The sequence below is a fragment of the Danio rerio genome, chromosome 5 (genome assembly GCF_049306965.1).
Source record: "Danio rerio strain Tuebingen ecotype United States chromosome 5, GRCz12tu, whole genome shotgun sequence".
In the NCBI taxonomy this organism is placed as follows: Eukaryota; Metazoa; Chordata; class Actinopteri; order Cypriniformes; family Danionidae; genus Danio; species Danio rerio.
Window position 1 is genome coordinate 16,222,009 of NC_133180.1, and position 10,295 is coordinate 16,232,303.

Below are 10,295 nucleotides of genomic sequence, written 5' to 3' on the forward strand. Positions count from 1 at the left end.
AATGCACACATGGTGATGCTGAAACAATATATTGTGCAACCCTACAACAAATATTTTACAAATAAATATTTAAATGGAATATTTTTTGCAAATTAAGCAAAAACCATTGTGCCATGACAATAAACAGCGGAAAAAGCAGCCACAGCAGCATTAAAGCAGGTTCATGTTGAAACGCATAACACTGACATACAGTACAGTGCACTTCCTGGAATAAAAGCATGACTCTCAACACAATTAATTTAGGAATGTCCCAGTTACCAAACATCCAGCAATCAGATAAGAGCATCTATAAAAGATGTGCATGAGACCAATAAACCATCACAGTCACACAACCATTTCAGATCACTTTGATCAGCTACCAGCTGGATAATAACCATCTAAACTAAAGAACAGATCTGAAACCAACAGCAACCAACCCAACAGTCAACTTTATCAAATGAAATGAGTGTGGTTAATTCAAAACTTACAGAAAGTTAATTCTACTCATTTGAAAAGAGTTTTGAACTCAAAGTTGAAGGTAATGAGTTCATTAACACCTCATTACTCCAACTTAAATGGGCTAAGTTCACAGTACTTATATAGATTAGTTACTCAAATGGTTTGTAGCAATCGGTTTCCTCAAACAGTTCGAGTTGCCTTAACTTATTGGGTTTTACAGTACCCAGATGGGTTGAGTTCTCTTTATTTATTGGGTTTTACTGAGCTCAAATTGCTTCGCTTACTCAAATGGATTAAGTTGACAGTGCTCTTTAGGATTAGTTTGTAAACTTTAATGGTTTGTTGCAATCGGTTTCCACAAACGGTTTGAGTTACCTTAACTAATTGGTTTTACAGTGCACACACATCAGCATCTGAACAGAGACAGTTTACAGGCCTCCTACTATCGATGCAGCTTCTGGAATCCTGAATTTACTCAAAGTAAGAGAGAACACTGATAGCTCATATATCAACTTTTCAGATAACTGCAAAGTTACTAAGTCAGACTATGTGAATTCTTGGATATCATTGAGCTGTTTGTAAGCGTACGGATTACATGACAATGATTTACTATAAAATTGAAGATAAGGTAGATAAAATGATCTGTAAATATGACTAAAATCCCTATGCATGCAAGACCAGTAGATCACGATGATACTTTGTAAAGAAAAATGTGTGCACACATGGTCCTGTAGCCCAGTTCTGGTGTCAAGTACTCACGCATGCTTACAGATTTAAACGTATGTGTTGTGCATGCCATCACAAAGTCATCTTTTTTTGGTTTACTAAAGAATGATAATGCTCACATTTTCTAAAATTCACACTTTGAAATCTGTTTCTACTGCAGAAACCTTGCCAAATTCTGATTACAGGTCTCCTGCAATCATGAATTACACATGCCTGTATTTTCTAAAACACTTTTCATCTGATCATGCTGCTTAAACCATGGACATGCATTAAAGTTTAACTGAAGCTTACTCAAAAGGTAAAAAAATAAATATACATTTAATATCAGTTGCACATAACTGTAATGTACAGCATTTTAAATTATTGATATAATTATCTAATGTCAGCTAATGACATTTGAGTGAGTCCTGAACAGAGCTTTCCACCTTATTTTTCCACATAATAGCAGATATGACCATAAAAAAACATTTTTGGTTTAATGCAAGTATTGTGTATACATTTTAAGGAAGGCATTGGGAAAATATTATCTGTAGTAAGTCAATCTGGGGTGCGTTTCTCAAACAGCGTAACTCGCGGCTGAACTATCATGGTATGATGTATCGTTTGGGGAAAAGAACGATGTAGTGACGAGTGTTTCCCAAATCCCATAGTTTCTCTGTCGCAGAGCCATCACTTTAACCACGTTGCTTATAACGTAAAACACCCATAAAGATGATCTAAACAGGGTGGAGTTGCAGTAACAACTTTAGAGAAGAAACCCATAATTTCAAAATTATATTGTTTTTTTACACGCACTCATTGCAAAAAAAAATCCAATATTAATTTTGTTAAAAACATGACTCGCTTTCCATATTAATTAAAATATATATAAATGGCACACACAGAGCCTATGTATCCTTTACAAATATTATTGAGAACATTACATATTCTATATTAAAACATAAAGCCACTTACAAAAGCTAACATGTATTCTAATATCATATATAAATAAATAAATAAATAAATAAATAAATAAATAAATAAATAAATAAATAAATAAATAAATACATAAATAAATAAAAGCTACTTATTAGGAAATGAAGACACGGCTGTGTTTAAAATGAAATCAATGTTTTCAAAGTGTACTGCGAAAATTGTAAATGGCAATTGTAAACTATAAAAATACTTTGAAAGCAAATTACACCAAAGAGAAATTACTTTATTGCATTTTTTTAATAATTCCAAGTTTAAATGTTAGAATGTTCTAAACAAATAGAGCTTAGGGGGATAACTGGGAAGACAAAACAACCAGGAACTATGTTTCTAACTACAGCTCCAGAAATGTAGTTGCAAGTGCACAAGTTTGCGATGCAGTTTGTGAATGTTTGTTGAAACAATGGATTTGGGAAATGCCAAATCAACAACTTATGTTTGTAACGATGGAACTTGCGAACTGAGTTGGCTAACGATGGTTTTCAGAAACGCACCCCAGGCCAGTAGTAACAAATTACAAACTAGATAAAGGGAAATTAGATTTAGGTATATTACACACATATGAAGGAATGTTTTGGCAAAATATCATAGGCCAGGAAAAATGAATGCACAAAATTATTTAATTTCTAAAGTAATTACATAATGTTTGCGCATTCATCAAACCATTGGGAGAAGGTTATATTCATTAAGTCAATCTGCAATCTTCTTTTGATGGATTTTTTCATAACACAACAAGCCGGAAAAAAAAGACAAAAAGACAAAAAGACAATTTTTTATATCTTTTGGCTGACTAGAACGGACAGCAACATTAACAGAACATTATTGTTCTTAATGTTAATACACATTTTGCTGCATCATAATGCAAGTGTGAACACATTTACACTGTGGTTTTATTAAACTGTATTAAAGAGCTCTGGTTAACTGCCACAAAGAGTAACTTTCATTCACAACAAAACTGGTCACACTATAGAGCCCTGTTGTATTCATTTACATTAGTGTTATGCTTGTCTCTCATTGTGCCTTGAGTAAAATAAATCACAAAGGAACATGGCGTCAGCTATAAATCTCCTTTAATGTTCATCAACATCAGAATAGAAGTTACCTACATCCTGGATGACCTGATGACAAGATGAACAGCTGCCATTATAACCGGAATACGAAACTGAAAACGTATGAAAGAAAGGGTTCTCCATTTAAGAAGTCAGTGAGTTTTTTTTTATTATTATAACAGTACAAAAAAATATACATGCCATGGATTAAGCAAAAATCAAATACAAAATGTACACATGTAATAATCAAATAAATACATCGTAGAGTTCACAAAGTTTTAAAGTGCGTAGGGCTTTCTTATTTAGAGAGTCTCTGATACTACTAATATACAAGCATAATTCAGTCATCAACACCTTAAAATTTGGTTTCTTATTGGCAAATTTACATTTATGAATGTAAAATTTTGTTAGCAAAATTATTAAATTAAATAAAAACAATTTTCCTCTTGATTAGGGTACATAGAAAAGCCAAAAAGTACATTTTCCCACAACAATGACAGTGGTTTAGAACACTGTAATTTGTTACTAATAAATTTTTGCACCTCACTCCATAAGTTGACCGAGTATGCGCAATGCCAAAAGTGTAAAGCAGTCTCTTTATATTCATTACAAAATACAATTTACATCAATCCCACTTTTACATTTTTGTATATAATGTTTTGCTGAATAGTTATAATTTATAGTTTATACTATAGTTATAGTATAGGTTTATAGGATATTTCTTTAATTTTATTTCTAACATGATATTCCTGTGGTAACAGCCACACTTTTCCCCCCAGCAAATCAGTTGATCCTTAAATAAAGACATCCAGTAAGATTGAATATAATGGTACAGTGGTGATTTCTCATGGAAAGGGGTACGGTTAGCCTTATTATTACTCTTGGTATAGTAAAAAAGGTTTTGCCAACATATGATTTATTAATATCAAAAGACGATGTATCAGAGGCATGGTCTTGGTTAATACCCCCAAATAGCATATAGACCCCTAAAGGAATTGAACTAATAACAGTTGAAAGAAGTCAATGAGTTTCTGACAAGACCAATTTGAGATGAATCTTTGAAAAGATTCGATTCAAAAAAGCGATTCGTTCAGACACTGAATTGTTCATTTACAATGGAACCAGCTTTAAACAATCCACCACTGACACAATACAATTTACCTATCAGGCTACTTTTATAATAAGACATAACGATTGAAAATTCCAGTACAAACCGCACCAGCTGACATCACTGCTAGTTCATGGACAACAACGACAGCACCAAAAACGGAAGAAAAGGGTACCTTCATTCTCATGGCGAGAGCTCTATCCTGCGCTCCTCATCATGGGCATAAACTTGATGATGGTTTCAGTCTGACTGAATAAACGCTGCATGTGTGCGGGAGACGAGCAGCTTAAAATAGAGACTCAATTGAGACCAGGGGAAAAGAGCCACGGACACCCATAAACGGCTCTGACATAAGCTCTCACTTCTCCAAAATATGACAAATTAACCGCGCTTTACGTTACTAAAGCAAAGCGCGTCTTTACGCAGCTACTTCCATAGTAAACGAATCACTCATCTCACGCGTTCGTCCTTCTGATAAGTCAACCTGCATTAATATGAAACGACTATTAACGCACTGAGGATTCGCGATGAATAGAGGAAGTGAAAGTATGGGTGGTAGATTAGTGAGAACAGTTAGGTTAGCGAATGACTAGCTTTTCCAAACGCCAGCAGGTGTAGGATAAAATAATTAAAGTCCCATAAGACATAAGGATCTCCGCGTTCAATACCTCTGGGTTGTATTTAATAACTTTTGTTTGCATGACTTTGAGATTAGTGTGCATGATGGATGTATGTCACGCAGAACATTGACAGTTTTATCCACGAGACCCATATGGCAATGTAGTAAAAAATAGCTACTGACCTCTTTTCTGTAGGGTGACCGACAGCTCAAAATTCACCGTCCTAAAAACATTTATTCCAGTCGGAGATGGGGTATTTTAAACGCTTTGATGGCCCATGATCGTCTGTCTGTCGGACTTCCTGAATGAACAGCCGCGTGCGCACATACTGAAGTTCAGTTAGACACTATTCACACACACGGAAATAAAGTGCATGACATCTCGACTCAGTATGCAAAGCAACTTGTATCCTCTTATTTCAGAGCAAAACAATCATATATGGGTAAAAATAGGAGCATGTGAGGATACAATAAGGAAAAAAACAAGATTATGTATCGTGAACATTTTCAGGATAGATGTTAACTTAAAATGTTGTCTTTTTATACAAGTATCTCCTTTTTCAATGCTGAGATTTTACGTTTGCCCTCAGAATTTCACTGTAATCTGTACTTGTTTCCATTAGTTGCAACATTTCCATGAGAAAAATGTACATTTAAATGTTTGTACATTCATTTACACAGACATACTCATATATTGGAACGTACTGAAAAAAGTGTTGCATGCAGAACTGTTGCAAACAATTTATTTGTGTTGAATTTAAACAAACAAATTAAGTTTAATAATGTTCAACTTAATTTGTGTGTTTAAATCCAGCCCAAATAAATTGTTTACAACACTTAACATAAAAAATTAAGTAAATTCAAGGAATCATCTTTGAAAATCTTTTTCAGTGTGTTGTGTAAACAAGTCTACATATTGTGTTGGCAATTCCAATCCTCATCTAACTTCACTGCATATTACAAAAACATGTTTTATTATAACAATTGATAGTCATTCAATCATTTTCTTTGGCTTAGTACCTTTATTCATCAAGGGTCACCACAGCGGAATGTACCGCCAACTTATCCAGCATAGGTTTTACACAGCAGATGCCCAGACAGTACTGGGAAACATCCCTACACACTCATTCACACACATACACTACACACACAATTCACCTATTGCTTGTCTTTGGACGTGCAAACTCCTCACAGAAATACCAACTGACCCAGCTTGGACTCAAACCAGCAACTTCCTTGCTGTGAGGCGACAGTGCTAACCACTGAGCCACCGTGGTGCCATTGATAAAGTCAAAACTGTCAAATTAAATTAAAATCTAAATAAAAAAAACATTAAATTCTCTTTATAGAGTGCTGAGATGTTACATTTGTCTGTATTTCACTATTCTTCCAAGTATATGTGGATGTATGCGTGTGTGACTGAGGTAAAGTTGTTTTTTATTCGCACATTCGTTCAGTGACAACACACTCCCAATATTGTCTACCATGATACTTTTAATATTTGACGGAAATCACATGTAAATATGACTTCAAAACAACATTAGCACTATTTAATTGACTGTAAACATTGTTGTACTTTGATAGTCGCAGGCTCCTGATATGATTTCACTATTTAGAGTTGAAAGAATACTTTTCTAAAATTATATTATTAAGAAGAAAGTCCGAATGTGTGAATATAAAAACAACTTCACTTCAATCTGACCCAGCCAGGACTCAAACAAGCAAGTGCACTGAGCCACCGTGTCACCCTTTATAAAGTCAAAACTTCCAAATTAAATTAAATCCTAATTAAAAAACAATTAAACTTACTTTTTAGCATGCTGAGGTGTTACATTAGTCTGTATTTCTCTATTCTTCTAAGTATGCATGTAATATATGTGGATTTATGGGTGTGTGATTGAGGTAAAGTTGGTTTTATGTTTGCACATTCATTCAGTGACAACTTGTCACACGCTCCCTATATTGTTTACCATGATACATGGATATTTGACTGAAATCACATGTAAATATGACTTCAAAACAACATTAGCACCATTTATTTGACTGTAAACGTTGTAAACTGATAGTCATTGGCTGCTAATATGATTTCCCTATTTAGCGTTTGCAAACAATACCTTTCTGAAATTATATTAAGGAGAGAGTCAGAATGTGTGAATATAAAACCAACTTCACCTCAATATGTGTGTGTGTGTGTGTGGTGTGGTGTGTGTGTGTGTGTGTGTGTGTGTGTGTGTGTGTGTTAGTTCAAACTGAGTATTACAAGGTATACTTGTATTACAAGGAAGTCAATTACCAACTTAAGAATTATGAATGTACTGTCTTTACAGCTCACAAGCAAAAAACTGCATTAGATCATAAAACAAATGCAAACATAAGCCCTAAAACCAAAATTATTGGATGTCCTCTGTTTAGTCAAGAGGTTTAGACAAACACGAGTATCATTTGAGCAGTTGTAGTAAATATTCTACTTCGTGAAGTCTAACGCCTGTTTCACACCGCAAGCGTCAGCGGCGCGTGAGCAGAGCGTGAGCAGCGCGTGTGTTTTCGGCGTCCATGTTAACAGATTAGAGCTTTCATACCGCACGCAGCAGCAGCGCGTCAGAGCGAGGCGTGAGCGTCGCCGAAGCAGCAGTGCAGCGATAGTTTCGGCGCTGGGTCTATTTTTGACGCGCTGCTCACGCTCAATTAAAGTGACAGTGCATTGATAATGACCAAAACACATTGAATGACAGTAAAAAGTAGCAATTTTACCCAATAAATGCGTTAATAATGTCAAATGGTTTATATATAGTCATTCAAATGAACTTAAAACGATTAAAAACGGCAACAAACATTTATTTAGGCCCAAACTACAAAACCGAATGTAAAACAATTTTACTATCAGTTTTGCTTAAGTTGCACACTAGTGTTGTAGGAGAGGGGAAATAGAATATTTACGGGATTTGTAGTCCATAGCGAAGTGTATTGTGGGTAGTGTAGTGCGACACGCATGCTGGATGATGTGAGCTCGCTGTGTTCTGTGCAGCTAAGCAGAGGAAGAAAGTTTTAATCGGCTTTGTTTTATGTTCACTCGAGTTATTCCTACCGGGAGCTGTTTGCACTGTGAATCTGACAACACGAAAATAAGTAAAAGAATGACATGCATTAATTACTTTTGTCCGTCTCATCATCTGCACGAGCATGAATTAACGAGCTGTTATTCTGCCGCTGGACATCACTGAAGCGGAGAAATTAACACTAGTTTGATCATGTATAAATATCATTATAACTATATTGTATAAATATGATTATAACTAGGTCTACAGCAACCTGATAATCAAAAAACAAATGACATGATATCACAGGCGATTGTCTTCTGACTGTAGACAATTCTCATATAAGTTAGCTTTAGAAGCATACAGTACTATTTGATCTATAAAATTTGTTAAATAAACATTTGCAGGTTAATGAAACAGCATAGGAGGGGCCTTGGTACAGATGAAAAGTTTAAAAAGTGTATTTGTATATAGAGGGGTAACTAGATAGAATAGACAGAGATAGGTTGATCTCAGCAGCAGCTGCCGAAGAGCTGCGCGCTGCAGACGCAGCTGGTGTGAAAGGCAAACGCCTGCGTGCTGCTACTGCTCGACATACGCGCTGCTCACGCTCTGCTCACGCGCCGCTGACGCTTGCGGTGTGAAACAGGCGTAAAGGTTCAGCAAGGGAAAATCAATCGAGCGCAGAGGGAATCTATGGAGACGCAAATAGTGACACCAGATACGATAAAGACGCTTTTAACAGACGACGGAGCGTAACACAAATAAAACATGCCCTGAAAGACAAAACAGACAGTCTAACGAGGCCATAATAAATCTGTATGCCAAAAAAAAACGACCTTACCCAGACAAGCAAAGCTTTATCTTTAATCCAGGTCCAACTCCATAGAAGTCCAGTTATAAGCAAATGTCTTCTTCAGACGAATGAGCGCTATCCTCAATAAGGAACAGTACAGATCCACTTTATTTCTCCTGTAGCCCTTGTAAGGTGGGATGTCGAAGGAAATAAACTTCCAAACTCATTGCAATCGGCGTCTTGGTGCTCCTGCACCTGAAAACGCATCAACTTGTTTATTTTCGACAGACGTCATGACTATCTCGACCGTCTGTGTGATTATAAATCGCCCATGCAGTTCATTTTATGGTATCCAGCGTGGATGTCGCAATAAACCCCGCGCGACTGACAAAGAGCTGACAAGCATCTGACGCTTTTAAAAACCCATCGTACCTGCTACAAGGTAACAGCGCTGATAAACGATCTCGCGAGTCAAACCGCTTTTTAAACTCAACGCCGCCATCTGCCGGTTGGATGAGGAACAACTCCCCTAGACACAATAGAAATGACAGTAGCTATCAGAAAATTGATTATAACACAGTCAAATGATAATTAGATAGATGGTTTACCGTAAATTATTTCACCTGTCCAGTCAATATAATATAGTATTCAATTTATGTGTAGTTAGATTGAACAAGCAGAGGTTGGATTGGTTTTCTTGCTAATTCATCAAACCATCAAACCATTTAATAACACCTGTTATTAGTTAAATATGTAAATCGATAACAGATCCCTAAATAAGTGTTGTTAGCTTTTATATTTTATTTTAAATAGCTTTGTTGTTGCTTTGTTATTTACAATCAATGTAAAATGTTGTTCATTGTTGTTGCATTTCTTAAACGAATTATTATTAATATTATTATTATTATTATTATACAATTCTCTATATCATATTTTAGACTATATTATTATTATATTATTACATTCGTAAAGTAGTAATAGTTGAAGGAACCTAGACTAGTAGTAGTACTAGCAGCAGCAGTAGTAGTAGATTACGCAATACAATTGAGAGGCTGTCAGAATACTGAATACAGTAATTATTTTACTACAGTTAATATTTATATTTTTCCAAAATAATATTAAATATAATTCACTTACAGTTGATTCCACTTTGTTCGTCAGAAACAATGTCAATAATGATTAAAAACAAACATTCGGTGTTTGTGAATGGGCAAGAAAACCGTAGCCAAAGCAGTCTGTGAGATGAAAATGAAACTCGTTCTGTGTCATTCATTCAACAGACGTAAATAGCGACACTAAAATATAGATGAGCATGTCTTTTCTCATAAGTCATTTCAAAATGACATTCCGTACGCTTACCTGAACGTTATAAGGTTTCATGATTGAGAAGTGTTTAGCCTTATTAACTTCAGAAATTCTTCTTGTTCCTTGAATGATAATAAGAACAATACGCGGACAGAGTACTCTCTCTTTCTCTCTCTCCCCCTTCCCATTTCTTCTTTCCCTTATGTCATAATTGCGCACAAGCGGTTCATACTACATTTCCCATCAT

At 35.4% G+C, this 10,295-nt stretch overlaps 2 protein-coding genes across 12 annotated transcripts in view; one reads left to right on the forward strand and one right to left on the reverse strand.

Moving 5' to 3' along the window:
- taok3a (TAO kinase 3a) overlaps positions 1–10,240 on the reverse strand; it is a 134,992-nt gene extending 124,752 nt beyond the window's left edge. For 2 of the 8 annotated variants that reach the window (XM_073951993.1, XM_068221408.2), the window contains exon 1: positions 10,103–10,240. The gene's annotated coding sequence lies outside the window, so the exon portion shown is untranslated. Of the gene's footprint in view, positions 1–4,468; positions 4,799–5,095; positions 5,262–8,791; positions 9,200–10,102 lie in introns of those variants that run through there. The other 6 variants (XM_001922630.9, XM_009301256.5, XM_073951991.1 and 3 more) reach the window with 4 other exon arrangements.
- The window catches only part of srrm4 (serine/arginine repetitive matrix 4), a 763,243-nt gene that overhangs the window by 438,284 nt on the left and 314,664 nt on the right, over positions 1–10,295 (forward strand). The gene's annotated exons all lie outside the window — the stretch shown is intronic.